The following is a 15,332-nucleotide window of genomic DNA, read 5'->3' as shown; positions in this document are numbered from 1 at the left end:
AAAGGCTACTTGTCTACGGTGATTCAGCTGTAGTAATCAATCAAGTCAACAAGGATTGGGATTGTACAAAAGACAATATGGATGCATACTGTGCAGAAGTCAGAAAATTGGAGAAAAATTTCCAAGGGCTCGAAATCCATCATGTACTAAGGGATTCCAACGTTGCAGCAGATGTGCTAGCCAAACTGGGATCAGATAGAGCAAAAGTACCACCTGGTATATTTGTAGAAGAACTCACAGCCCCATCTATCAAACAACCCGGGAACACAGAAAAGGAGAAGGAGACAACAGATCCAATGGAAATAGATCAAGCAGAAGAACCAGACCAATCAAGACAGATCATGGTCATACAAAATGATTTGAGACAAACATACATTGATTTTATCAAAGAGAAGAAACTACCCGAAGACAAAGCAAAAGCAACCCGGGTTATACGAAGAGGCAAAAACTACGTTCTGGTGGGAGACAAACTATACAAAAGAGCAGGATCATCTGGAGTACTGCTTAAATGTGTTCCAACAGATAAAGGAAAGGAAATCTTGGATGAAATCCACTCAGGATGTTGTGGAAATCATGCAGCCTCTAGGACACTGGTCGGCAAAGCATTCAGAACCAGGTTCTATTGGCCAACAACACTCAAAGATGCAGAAGAACTCGTCAAAACATGCAAGAATTGCCAAATGTTTGCCAGACAATCACATGTGCCCACCCATAATTTGATATGCATACCACCAGCTTGGTCGTTCTCATGCTGGGGGCTGGATCAAGTCGGGCCACTCAAAAAAGCAAAAGGAGGCCTCGAATACATATTTGTGGCAATCGACAAATTTACAAAGTGGATTGAATATAAACCTTTGGTCAAATACAGTGCAGAAAAGGTAGTGGAATTCATACAAGACATCATGCATAGGTTCGGCATGCCCAACAGAATAATCATGGATCTTGGTTCACCATTTACAGTAAGAGAATTTCAATACTGGGCAAAAGATTGTGGGATAGAAATTGACTTTGCATCAGTAGCACACCCACAGGCCAATGGACAAGTCGAAAGAGCAAATGGACTCATATTACAAGGCTTAAAACCAAGATTATATGAAGATTTGAAAGATTATGGTGGAAAATGGATCGACGAACTACCAAAAGTAGTATGGGGTTTAAGAACCCAGATCAGCAGAGCCACCGGCTACTCACCTTTCTTTCTGGTCTACGGATTAGAAGCAGTACTACCAGCCGACTTGATATGGCTATCTCCAAGAATAGAACAATATGAAGAAGGCGAAGCCGAAGAAACAAGGCGGTTAGAAATTGATTCAATAGAAGAAATAAGAGACAGTGCAATAATCCAAAATGCAAGATATCAGCAAGGACTATGAAGACATTATGACAAAAGTACTCAGCCCCGATCACTAAAGCCAAGGGACTCAGTATTACGACTAATCCAGAAGAAAGATGGACGACACAAACTACTCAGTCTATGGGAAGGACCCTTCATCGTGAAAAATGCAACAGGACCCGGCACATACGAGTTGATGACTCCAGATGAAATACCAGTGAAGAATACTTGGCATATCAGCCAACTCAAAAGATTCTACAATTAGTACAACATATTGTACTCAAGCTTCAAGAGAAATAAAGCAGTAATTCTTCAAGAAGAATGACTTCAGATATAAGCCCTGTCGAACCGACAAACCAACCCGTAATCAGGTTGGGGATAAAAGGGGCATCCCTATTAACAGCCAACCCGGAAATGGTTGCGCTACATGGGCAATTTTGTCACTCAACCATATGGAGATGGTTTGACTGACTGCCAACGGCCAAATAGCTTCTTGGGTAAGGAGACCCAAGCTAGCATTTGTCACTCTACCATAAAAAGAGATGGTACGACTGACAGCCCTATCCAACGGACAGAACCAACCCGTAATCAGGTTGGGGAAAAAGGGGCAGCCCTGCAGACAGCTCAACCCGGAAACGGTTGTTGCTAAATGGGCGCAATCGCTTACCCTAAGAGCTGGTACGATTGCTTACTTACCCTGCAAACAGCCAACCCAGAAACGGTTGTGCTATACGGGTCCGATCGCTTACCCCAAGAGCTGGTACGATCGTTTACTACGCCAAACAAGCAGCGCTATCTACAAGAACAACTCGGTCGCCTACACCAAGAGCGGTACGATCGACTACCTCACCCAACAAGCAGGCATCTACAAATATACAACTCGGTCACCTACCCCAAGAGCGGTACAATCGACTACTTCGCCCCAAGAGCGGCACAATCACTCCAACAACTCGATCGCCTACCTCAAGAGCGATACGATCGACTACTTCGCCCAGCAAGCGGCATCTACGAATTTACAACTCGGTCGCCTACCCCAAGAGCGGTACGATCGACAAACTTCGCCCAACAAGCAGCATGATCAAAGTCAACTTGGCTACATATTCCAAGAACAGCATGATCAACTGCCTCTGCCCAAGAGCAGCCGAAACAATTATACAATCTGGCAAGAATGGCTGACCAACTCGCCCCAAAAGTGGCAGGAAACAGCCCTACAAGGATGGCTATCTACTCAAGAAAGCAGTATGATCAAATCCCACGCCCAAAAGGGTGGCAAAAAACAACTCTACAAACCGGATATCAACATGCAGTCGATTATTGTTATCCGAAGAGCGACAAAACCAGTCACACAAAGTGGAAGGACTACTCAGAAATTACACAAATGCAGTAAAAGAAAGACAGGTCAAAGTTGCATGGCCTAGCAAGAGCAAGACGCAAAAAGTTTATATGGATTTCATAATGCCGGGGCCCGCCCCTGATTGATTATTCAAATATGGGACATGCTCCCCACTTTATATCCGGAATGTCATTTACAATATATTTTTATGTTTAACATGCAGGAAAGCTACATCTGTACCATGAGATCAGGAAAAACACGCTCCTGAGAGCTACTTTACTCAGATAAGTCAAGAAACAACCTGGTTGGATAAAAAAAGAACCCTGACAAGGTGCGGCAAGAACCAAGACAAGCTTAGAAAGAACCCGAATTGATCAGAAAAGAACCCCAACAAGGAGAGACAGAGATCAAGTCAAGATCAGAAAGAACCCATATTGAAGAAAAACAACCCAGACAAGTTGGGAACATAATTCAAGACAAAAAAGAACCTGGAGTGATCAGAAAACAACCCGGATGAGGTACATACAAGTTTAGAAAGAACCTGGACGAAGTGCGAACAACCTGGAAGAGGTACATCAAGAACCAGAGAAGTCTAGAAACGACTTGGATGAATAAAAACAACTCAGAAGAACATCACGGCTTAGTCAAACACTAAGCTCAGGGGTTCGGCATTCGCTTCAACTACGCCCGGGGGCTTGGATTTAAAGACAAAGGACCAAGAATACAATAACTCAAGACTACAACAAACGACAACACATCAAGACCCTTCATCCGATTTCTTTTCGAAAGAAAAGAACTCGGAGAAGGCTCGGGGGCTATGGGATACATAACCCCAGGAATTTTTTAAGACAAGAATCTAGACCCTCCAACTTTTGCAAGCAAAAGCAAGAGGCTCGGGGGCTACACTCAGTGAGTGCAATTTTTATGAAAAATTGCACCCACCGAAAAAGAACTCGGAGGACATCAAGACAGAAAGACACTCTACCTTTTTGTGCCAAATAGCCAGAGGCTCGGGGGCTGCACTCACTGAGTGCACTTTTTTCAGTAAAAGTGCACATCAGTTAGAAGAAGAATCAAAGAAGACCATCTCAAGATTTCACTTCAAGAAGAACCCGGATCAAGTCTACAACAACTCAGCCCTTGAAGCTCAATCATGAAATGCTCGGGGGCTTGTCGATGGGGAACCCTATGGGCCCCCCATAGACCGTACTATAGGGAAGTGGACCTTGGTAATAAGGCCCACAGCCCAATCGCCAAGAAGAGCATGGAGCAAAGCAACATGCAAGACCAAAACTCCAATTCAGACTATACAAGGAAAGGCGCCCGAAGCATAGCTTAGGACTCTGACCTTGTATCCGAGTAGAACACAAACAACTCCTCTCAGCACCTGGACTATAAAGGGCTAGTGAGGATATCCCTTGTAAAAGGACGGAACACACCCAATACTCAAAGCAATATGACGCAAATAGGCTAACGCCGAACTAGACGTAAGGTTATTACTCGACCAAGTCGAGGGCCTAAACCAGTATAAATCGTGAGTCTCTTTGCGTAACCACCGAGTTCCACTATTCGCCGAAGCCCGAACAACTGTCCCGGGTACCCCCGTAGCAGGCTATCGGTGGTAAAACATCGACAGAGTGCAAGGTGAAGAATGGGGGAGGAGCAAAGAAGAAAGAGAAGAAGCAAACAAGCAAGCTCTCCAACACCTACACCAACAAGGTGGAGAAGAAGGCCTCCACACCATACTTGTTAAAGAAGAAGAAAAATGACAAGGCGGTGGCCATCAAGGTGAACAAGCAAGCCAACAATGGGGTCAAACGCTTTTGGGTGCCAAAGGAAATCATTTCCAACATGAAGAGCACCAAGAAGGTTTGGATCCCGAAAGGGAAGTGAGAAGTCCAATAGACTTCAGGGAATTTGGAGACTTGGCAAAGTATAGGTGCATTTCATGGGGTGCATCATGATGGACAAAATCATTGGCAAGTGGGTTAGTGAATACTATGGACCCAAATTCCCCTTCCCATGTTAGGTAACTAGATGTTATTACTTTTAAATTGGTACTCCTTTCAATTAGTATTTCTTACGAATTGGCATCTTTAAGCATACTAGTTACTATTCATGCCTATGTTTGCATTTGCATGCTTATATCTTTTGTCATGCATACATTAGGTATATCTTATGGTAGGCTTGCTCGGTTTCATTCTTAACCCTTGGAGCAAACCTACATGGTTTAAAATTGTTTAGGAGCACGGCACATAGCTTGTCTTACAATTGTTCATCTAATATGTGCCAAAGTCCAAATTGTAGATAATTTCTCCCGAATATCATCTTCGAAAATGATTCTCACATTGATAACATGTCATCTTTCAAGTGGTATTTTGATCCTAAAATCAATGTGCATGATTCCTACAAGTATTCCACACTTGTATGCACAAATTTAGGGGGAGGTTACTCTACAAGTTGGATGCTTTGAGACTAACACCTTTTCAAGCTTATCATGTGTGTAGTAGTCTCATTACAAGGAAATGGAGTCCCCGGAGCTAAGCATCATACTTCAAATATCCACCACCTATTGCAAGTGGTAGAAATCAAGTTGGTTTCCACATGTGGTATTTCTAAACCAATATCATCATGTTGATTTCATTTTGATATTTATATGCTTTCTCCATGCATTATATAGATTAAATTCCCTTGAGCAATAACTTGCTAATTATGCATATACTTTGCTTTCTATCATATGTATGCATATATTTAAGGGAGCTTAATCTATATAATGTGAGAGTCAAATTTTGTGACCTATTCCACTCTACCTACAAAGGATCACAAAGTTTGACCCTCCCTTGTGCTACTAATGTCTTCCTTTTCGGTGTTTGATTCCAAAGAGAGAGAATTTAGAGGACCAAAGGCAAGCATTAATTTATAGGACCAAATTTAAAAATGGTCTACAAGATGTAATGGTCCGAGAAAGGGAGGATAAGTGGATTATGGATTGCCTATGTAATGGGAGAATTTGTAGGAAACAAGGCTTAAATCCATAATGCCACATGGGGACATTTGCAAGGGCAAGATAAGTTTTATGTAGTATCATTTAGTTTTACAAAGTAGTATCCTTTAGCATCATATAATCTTGCCCCTTGCATTACATCCTAGCAAGTAGGTAGTTTTTTAAATTTTAAAATCCTATTATTTGTTTGCTTTGGTCGTGTTGTCATCAATCACCAAAAAGGGGGAGATTGTAAGGAAAATGGACCCTAGGCCCATTTACTTTGGATTTTGGTGTTTGATGACCAACACAACCAAATTGGACTAATGAATTTGCAAGTGATTGTTTTGTAGTCTAATAGGGTGCAAGATGTGACTTGGACAAAGGCAAAGTGATGATCCGATGATCAACATTGTTATCAAGACCTTAGAAGCTCAAGAGAAGACCCAAGACATCAAGCAAAGTCCAAACATGAAGATAGGAACCAAGCCGTACGCAAGATCGCGAAGAAACGAACTCGTAGAGGCGACCGGGCGCTGGACCGGACGCTGGCAGAAGCGACCGGACGCTGGACCGGACGCACCGGTGACGAGGCTCGGCAAACTGGCGTCAGCAGCAGCGACCGGACACTAGACCGGACACTGGCGGCGAAACCGACCGGACGCAGGGAAGCAGTGTCTGATCGAGTATAGAGAGGTTCCAGAGCGGCGAAACTGCGACCGGATGCGTCCGGTGGCAAGTGACCGGACGCTGGCAGCATCCGGTCAGTGTTCACGGCTTCAACGGTCAGGACGACCGGACGTGTCTGGTCAATACAACTTCAGCGTCCGGTCAGTAGCAGAAAAGTGGGATTTCGTCCCCAACGGCTACTTTCTGAGTGGGGCTTATAAATAGACCCCCCCAATGGGCCATTTGGCATGTGTGGAGCTGAGGAAACATACCAAGGGTGTTGATACACCATTTTAGTGATCTCCACTTACATAGTGCTTAGTGTTTCATTAGGTGATTAGCGTAGGTGCTTTGCGAAGTGCTTAGGTTGATTAGACCACCGCTTATGCGCTTGCTCTAGGTTTAGGCCTAGTGTTTAGTGAGGTTTGCATACCTCTTACCACTCGGTACTTGCGAGCACCATTGTTGTACATTGGAGGGGCTTGTAGTCTTGTGAGATCACACCAACCACGTTTGTGGTGTGGCCGTCACCGTGTACCGGAGGGAACAAGGCCCACGGGATTTCGGCTAGAAGCTTGATAGTGAAGACGGTAGGGAGCATCCGGGAGAGGCTTGCCGGAAGGTACGTCGGAGACCCACTTGCGCGTGGGGAAGACCCGAGGCTATCCACGGAGTTACCCGACCAAGAGCTTGGCCCTTGCGAGGGGCTCCAACGAGGACTAGGGGGAAGCTTGCGCGCTTCTCGATACCTCGGTAAAAATACCAGAGTCGTCGACGGGAGTTTGCATATCTCTACCTTGCTCTTTAGCTTCCGCATTTACATTGATTGTGTTACTCCTTTTTGCGATAGAGATAGCAACACACTAGCAAAACCGTTGTTGCACTTTTAGATAGTTTATCTTTTGCATAGGTTTTGCTAAGGTTAGAAAAGGAGGCCATAGTTAAGAGTTAGAATTTTAAGTTGCCTAATTCACCCCCCTCTTAGGCATCATGGTCCCTTTCACCTCCCACGTCACGAGACCGGGATGCTACCCGCTCGTCGTCGATCCCATCATCCGCATGAAGCATCTCACCAAGGTGCCGATGGATGGGGGCAGCGGTCTCAACATCCTATACGTCGACACCCTCGATGCCATGCGCATCCCCTGATCAGAGCTCCACCTGGCAGGCTCCCCCTTCCACAGGGTAATCCCAGGAGTGCAGGCATACCCGCTTGGACAGATCGATCTGCTCGTTACGTTCGGTAGCCGGGCCAACTTCCGCTCGGAGGTCCTCACCTTCGAGGTGGTAGACTTTCTAGGGTCCTACCACGCCATCTTGGGGCAGCCATGCTACGCAAGATTCATGGCGATCCCCAACTACACCTACCTCAAGCTGAAGATGCCGGAACCAAATGGCGTCATCACCGTGAGTAGCGCCTTTCCCCACGCCTTCGCGTGCGACCGCGAGCACTACGAGCTCGCCACTGCGATCGTCAACTCTTCCGAGCTCCCACGGCTCGGGGAATCGTCGGCCCCGGTAGTCCTAGACTGCAACAAACCAACTTCATCGACGGCCTTCTGCCCGCTCGAAGAAACCAAGGCAGTGGGAATCGACCCCACCGACAAAACCAAGACGGTTTCAGATCAGGACCCGGCTCCTGGCCAAATAGGAATGCGAGCTTGTCGACTTCCTACGTGACAATCATGATGTCTTCGCATGGCAGCCTTCTAACATGCCGGTGATACCGTGGAAGGTTGCCGAGCACGCACTACACCTTATCCCAGGCTCAAAGCCCACCAAGCAGCGCCTGCGTCGTTTCAACGACGAGAGGCGCAGGGCCATAGGCGAAGAGATAGCCAAACTCCTAGCAGCCGAGCTCATCAGGGAGGTATTCCACTTCGACTGGCTCACCAATCCCATCCTTGTCAGAAAGAAGACCGAGAAGTGGAGAATGTGTGTTGATTATGCTGGACTCAACAAAGCGTGTCCAAAGGATCACTTTCCTTTGCCGCGCATAGACTGGATAATCGACTCCACCTCGGGTTACGAGGTCCTCTCCTTTCTGGATGCCTACTCAGGCTATCACCATATCACGATGAAAGAATCCGATCAGCTCGCAACCTCGTTCATCACCCCGTATGGTTCGTACTGCTACGTGACCATGCCTTTCGGCTTAAAGAACACTGGAGCCACCTACCAAAGGTGCATGCAGCAATGCTTCACCGACCAAATCGACCCACCCGATCAGCTTGATCAAGCCGAACGGCCGAAACCAACAATCGCCGTCTATGTTGATGACATAGTGGTCAAAATAGCTCAAGCTTGCGACCTGATCGCAAACTTGGCCGTGACGTTCGCGAACCTCCGAAGGTTCAACATCAAGCTAAACCCCGAAAAATATGTTTTTGGGTCCCGAAGGGGAAGCTACTTGGATACATCGTGTCAGAGCACGGCATCGAAGCCAACCCCAAAAAGATCATGGCTGTCTCCAACATGGGACCCATATGCAATTTCAAGGGCGTACAAAGGCTCATAGGTTGTCTGGCTGCCCCAAGCCGCTTCATCTCCCGGCTCGCCGAACGGGGGATGCCACTCTACAAGCTCCTCAAAAGGATGGACGCCTTCGTCTAGACTAAGGAAGCCCAGCAGGCTCTCGAAAGCCTCAAAACGTCCCTAACGTCATCCCCAATCCTCGTTGCTCCCGAACGGGGAGAACCCCTCCTCCTTTACGTCGCGGCAAGTAACCATGTGGTGAGTGTCGCCCTAGTCATCGAAAGGGAGGAGCCAGGACACCAGCTCAAGGTATAGCGACCCATATACTTTGTCGGAGAGGTACTTACTGACCCTAAGGTCCAATACCCCCAGGTGCAGAAACTCCTATACGTCGTACCAATGGCGACTAGGAAGCTCCTACACTACTTCACCAACCACGAAGTTGCAGTCATCACTTCATACCCACTCGGAGACATCATCCGCAACCGTGATACCGCGGGGCAAATCTCCAAGTGGGCACTTGAACTCATGGGCCATGACATCATATATACCCCCCACACCGCTATTAAGTATCAGGCACTCACGTATTTTGTCACCGAGTGGATGGAGGTCCAGCTACCGACCCCGGACGTCACCCACAAGTACGGACAATGTACTTCGATGGGTCCGTAATGGCGCCCGGGTCGGGGGCTGGAGTGGTTCTGATCTTCCCGAACGGGAGTAGCCTCCGCTACGCCATCCGCCTTCACTTTTCGGCTTCAAACAACGCCGTGGAATACGAGGCCCTTATCAACGGACTACACATCGCCATCAAGCTCGGAGCTACGCGACTCTACGTTCACGACGACTCGAAACTAGTCGTTGATCAGGTCATGAAGGAGTCCTCCTGCAAAAGCCCCCTCATGACAGCATACTGCCAAGTGGTGCGCAAGCTCGAGGACAAATTCTAGGGGATCGAACTACATCACGTCCCTCGAAGGGACAACGATGCCGCGCGATTTCCTTGCTAAACTGGCCGCCAGGCGCAATCCATCCCCGAGCGGGGTCTTCATCAACGACATCCATGAGCCATCCGCCCGTGTCCTAGAAGGTTCGATCCGGACACAACCCGACACCCAGCCGATGCTCGGGGGCTCTGACCCCGACGCCCAGCCGGCGCTCGGGGGCTCCGACCCCAATGCCAAGCCAACGCTCGGGGGCTCCGATCCCAGTACCTCAATGACGGCATCACCTGCGAACGTCGCCATACTGGCACTTGATCAAACCGACTAGCGAGTGCCGCTACTCGCCTACCTCCTCGAAGGGGTTCTCCCGCCCGAAAGGACTGAAGCCCGATGGATCGCTCGACGCACCAAGACCTTCGTCGCGCTCGATGACAAGCTCTACAAACAGAGTCCATCAGGGGTACTCATGAAGTGTATTCCCACCAACCAAGGGAGGTAGCTCCTCCTCGAGGTCCATGCTGGCATTTGCAGACATCACGCGGCCCTAAGGTCACTGGTCAGAAAAGCCTTCCGCCAAGGTTTTTACTAGCCCACTACGCTACGAGATGTAGAGGAGGTCGTCCGCATGTGTGAAGGATGCCAGTTCTACGCTCGGCAAACCCATTTGCCAGCACAAGAGCTCCAAACCATCCCCATCACCTACCCATTCACGGTCTGGGGCCTCGATATGGTAGGACCCCTCAAAAATGGCCCAGGCGGTTTCACTCACCTACTCGTAGCAGTCGACAAATTCACCAAGTGGATAGAGGCCAAGCCCATCACGAACATCCGCTCAGAGGAGGCAGTCAAATTCTTCCTCGACATCATCTACCGATTCGGCGTTCCTAACTGTATCATCACTGACCATGGGACTAAGTTCACCGGAAAAAAGTTCCTAGACTTCAGCGATGGATACGACATCAGCATCGACTGGGCTTTGGTCGGACATCCACGAACTAATGGTCAAGTCGAACATGCCAATGGCATGGTCCTCTAAGGACTTAAGTCATGCATCTTCGACTGACTCAACAAACACGTTGGGCGATGGGTTGTAGAGGTCCCAACGATCCTCTAGAGCCTAAGAACGACCCCAAACCGATCCACGGGATTCACACCCTTCTTCCTGGCCTACGGAGCTAAGGCAGTATTACCCTCCGACCTCGACCACAGCGCACCAAGAGTGAAGGCTTTCGATCACGACCGAGCCGCACAGGCTCGAAGAGGCCCGCGAGACGACCATCATCCACTCCGCTCGCTACCAACAAACCCTTCGTAGGTACCACAAAAGGAAGATCAGAGGAAGGGTACTCGAAGTCGGTGACCTCGTACTCCGGAGGACCCAATCGACGAAGGAAAAACACAAGCTCTCTCCACCATGGGAAGGGCCCTATACGGTGACTGAGGTAATCCGGTCGAGTGCCTACCGACTGGAGGGCAACAACGGCAATGATCTCACCAACACTAGGAACATTGAACAGCTACGTCGTTTTCCCCCTAAATTCGGTCTAAACCTCTTTTTTAGTTACACATGCTGCTGTAAGAGCGCCTGTCGATGTTTGACCACCGATAGCCTGCCACGGGGGTACCCGAGGCAGTATGTTCGGGCTTCAGCGTATGCAGAACTCAATGGTGAATGCAAGAGACAGTCGATTTATCCTGGTTCGGACCCTCGATCGTTGATCGAGTAACAGCCCTACGTCCAGTCGGCATTAGCCTTTGCGTTGAATTGATTATGGAGTGTCGTACAATTGTTGTTCTTCTTCTTTGTCCAGGAGCCCTGCCCTCCTTTATATAGTCAGGAGGCCAGAGTCCTAGTCGGTTTACAATAAGAGTTCCTAGTAGGATTACTGAATAGTACTACTACTAAGATTACATGGGAAGAATCCTAGTTAGACTAGATCTTCTTTCTCCCTTGCGGGGTATCCTGTGGGTCCCGCATCGACAAGCCCCCGAGCACTTCGTGGTTGAGCTCTGAAAGTCTCGTTTTGCTCCTTTAGGTCTTGTTGAGTAGGAACAAACGTCATCCGAGTGCTTTCTGGAGTGAAACCTTGTAGCGCTTCTTGGGAATCTTCGAGTGGTGAGTGCTTTTTTGAAGAAAAAGTACATCTATCTGGTTGTAGCCCCCGAGCCTTTTGCTGTTTGGCACAAGGAGCTTGAGGGTCTTCTCTTGAAATCGCCCTGATTCTTCGTCGAAGAACTTTTGAGCGTATACCCGGGTTCTTTGTCAAAAAGAGCTCGGATATAGCTATTTCCGTGTTCTTTTTGTCGTAATGTCTTGAAGTGGTCTGCGTTGAGGAAGTCTTTTGGTGACGTGCGCTTTTTCGAAGAAAAAAGTGCACTCACTGAGTGTAGCCCCCGAGCCTCTTGCTATTTGGGACAAAAAGTTGGAGGGTCTTGAATCTTTATGTTGTTTGAAAATTTGTGTTTTGAAGTAGTCCCCGAGACTTGGATTATGTCATCATCCGAGTAGTTTTGTGGCATGCAGCCTCCGAGCTTATGTCCGGGTTCTTTTTGGGTGGGTGCAATTTTTTGTAAAAATTGCACTCACTGAGTGTAGCCCTCGAGCCTCTTGCTTTTGCTTGCAAAAGTTGGAGGGTCCAGATTCTTGTCTTCAAAAAATTCTGGGGCCATGTATCCTATAGCCCCGAGATTTCTCCGAGTTCTTCTTTTTAGAAAAGAAGTCGGATGAAGAGTCTTGATGTGTTGTCGTTGTTGTAGTTTTGAGTTTCTTGCATTTTTGGCCCTTTGTGTTTGGTTCCGAACCTCCTGGAGTAGTTGAAATGAAGGCCGAGCCCCCTAGCTTAGTATTGATTAAGTCGTGATGCTGGCCGAGCCCCCGAGCGTATATCCGTGTTGTTTCGTTCAGAAAGAACTCGGTTACGAGGTCTTGGCGTATTCTTTGATAGTCTGCTGTTGTCAGATGTAGTTGTATGGTGGTGGTTGAGTGTAAATGCTGTTTGTTGATGGGTTGTACCGTGGTGGTATATCCTTCCGAATATGCTCGTCCTTGGTCACTGTTCCTTCACGCCTGAGTCCTTTTTCATTGAGTTCTATCTTTTCACTGTGTCCTTTGTTAGGCTTATTTCATTGGTACTCCTAGTCCATGTGCGCCGCTCCTTTGATCTATAAATTCTGTCCCGGAGTGCTTGTTTTCATCCATTGGACATTCTGTTGAAACCTTCGTGGTCATGAACATGGTAGTTTGTGAAGTAGAGCAGCCCCCGGGCATATTTTATAGTTCCTGTGTGTCTTGTCATAGCTGGAGGAAGTCTTGTGATAGGGATTAGAGGTAGGCTAATCCCGCGACAGCATTGTGCAAGGATGTACGTGGCGGTAGTTGGAGGAAGTCTTGTGATGTGGGCTTCGTTCCTTCATCCGGCAGTTCTGGGTTGATCCTCGTCGCCTGTCTTGAGACTGTCCGGTGCAGATCAACACCATATCCAGCATCACATCGGTCTTGGGTAGACAGATGCCCGCCGGCCTTCTCTGCTCCATGTTGCCTTGCCGTGCTGCCGATTTCCACCTTGGATGCACTGCGTCCGTCCTTTGAAGAAAACAGTGTAGCTGATGGCGGTTTGTCCTTCCGAGTAGCAATTTGGGACATGTAGTCGTTCCAGAGCCTAGCCGTGTCCGTGTTCCTCTTTGCTACTTCGCTTTTCATGGTACCAAGTTCGTTGGGTCTTGTAAGATTTGTAATCTTCTATTTTTGAAGCCGCTTGTAATGGAACGAATCTTGTCTTCTGAGTTGTCTTTTACTTTTCTGCTATGATCCCTGTCGTTCATGAGATTACCGAGTTCTTTTTTAAATAACCGGGTTCCTTTGTTCCTTGAGAGGTAGCCCTTTCTTTCTTCTTGGTTTGACGAGTTGTTCTTGTAGCGATCTGATAACCCTACCGTGGTGCTGGACGGATAAGTCTGAAATCTGCCCGTTGGTTTGTACCGTTGCATGGATTCGTGCCCTCCGTTGTTTTAGCTGCGTCGGTAAATGGACCATTGTGTTCTCACACTGTGTTTTAACGGGCCTTGTGGGCCGTTTTTATTACTGAAAAATCTATTTAAAGACCTTTCATCTTCCTTTCCTTTGCTGCCCAGCTCCTGCCTTTAAACCCTAGCTTTCAGAAATCCGCCGCCGTCATCGTCGCTGTCACCCGAGCACCACCATCCTAGCTTCATCTTCCCCGGTGCCTTTTTGCTTCCGCTAGTTCATGGGAAAGAAGAAAACCGCAAGCAAATCCCAGGCGACCTTCGTGGACGAGGAGTCATCCCTTTCTTTGATCGAAAATCAGGAGTTTGTTGCAATGAGGGCTGCTCAGAAGGTTTGGCCGGCTCCGACAACCACCGAAGTGCAACTTCGTGAGCTTGTCAGTGACGGCTTGATCCAAGGCCAGGCTTTTGCTGAATGGAGAGCTCCAGGCGAGCATCGAGTTCCTGGTCTAGTTCCTGGTGAGGTCGTTCTTTTTATCTCATTCATTCGCGCTGGACTCTGTCTTCCTGCTTCCGCCTTCCTTCATTAGTTTCTTGGTTATTTTGGGGTTAGTCTGAACCATCTAACCCCTAATTCCGTTCTCCATCTTTCCATTTTCATTCATCTTTGTGAAGCTTTCCTTGGAATCCCTCCTTCTCTATCTCTTTTTTGCTTTTTCTTTCGTCTGAAACCTCAACCCCGCCGCGAAGAAACCAGCGTTCTTGGTGGTTGCGGGATTCAGTTTCGCCAGGGTCTTAAGATTAAGTTTTTTGACTATGACCTGGTCGATTCTGTAAAAGATTGGCATGCCGAGTGGTTTTACGCTGCCAATTTGATCCCTTCCCTTGTCGTCCACTCTGGATCTGGCCCTGTGGTGAATGACCGATGGGACAAGAAACTTGAGTCACCTGCTGAGATTCAAGTGATCCAGCCACTCCTTGATAGGATTAGTATGCTGAAACAGCAGGGTTTAACCGGCTTTGGTATTGTTTCTAGTTTTCTTCGTCGCCGAGTTCAGCCTTTGAAAGAGCGGGAGCACCTTGGCTTCGAGTATTCTGGGGCTGAGGATCCTTCGCGCATTGTCCCAGCTCTTGAGCTGACCGGTGAGGAGGTACTCGAGCATCTCCAGAAGATGCTGAAAGGAGTGAGCGTTATTCCTCCTACTGTCTCCGAGTTCTCTGCCAACAACCCGCCCCCAGCTGTGAGTTGCCTATTTCTCTGTTTGGGTACTTTATGTATTCTTGCTGCATCCATTTTTGCTTAGCTTTTCCTTGTCTTGCTGTTTTATCCTTTTTCGTAGGAGCTTGGGCGAAACTTTGTCGACCCGATCCCCCTTGATGTTCTCCCTGCCGTGGCGGAGACTGGGGATCATCTTGCTGGAACTTCTGCAATTAGTAAGTCCCAAACCTCTACAGCCCTTCCTGGGGTTTCTTCCGGATTTTTTGATGTATATGAAGAATATGTTCCTCGTCTAGTCCCTCGCGGTCCTCGCAGTGTCCCGAAGAGGGGGCGAACGGATGGGTCTTCATCTGGCCTGCCTGTCTCCAAGAAGCCTCACAAACCAAGTACTCCCTCAGGTACTCCAGTTGTTG

This window comes from Miscanthus floridulus, unplaced genomic scaffold (assembly GCF_019320115.1).
Source record: "Miscanthus floridulus cultivar M001 unplaced genomic scaffold, ASM1932011v1 os_2367_3, whole genome shotgun sequence".
NCBI lineage: Eukaryota > Viridiplantae > Streptophyta > Magnoliopsida > Poales > Poaceae > Miscanthus > Miscanthus floridulus.
The sequence above is the reverse complement of the archived record's forward strand: the minus strand, read 5'-3'. Positions refer to the sequence as shown.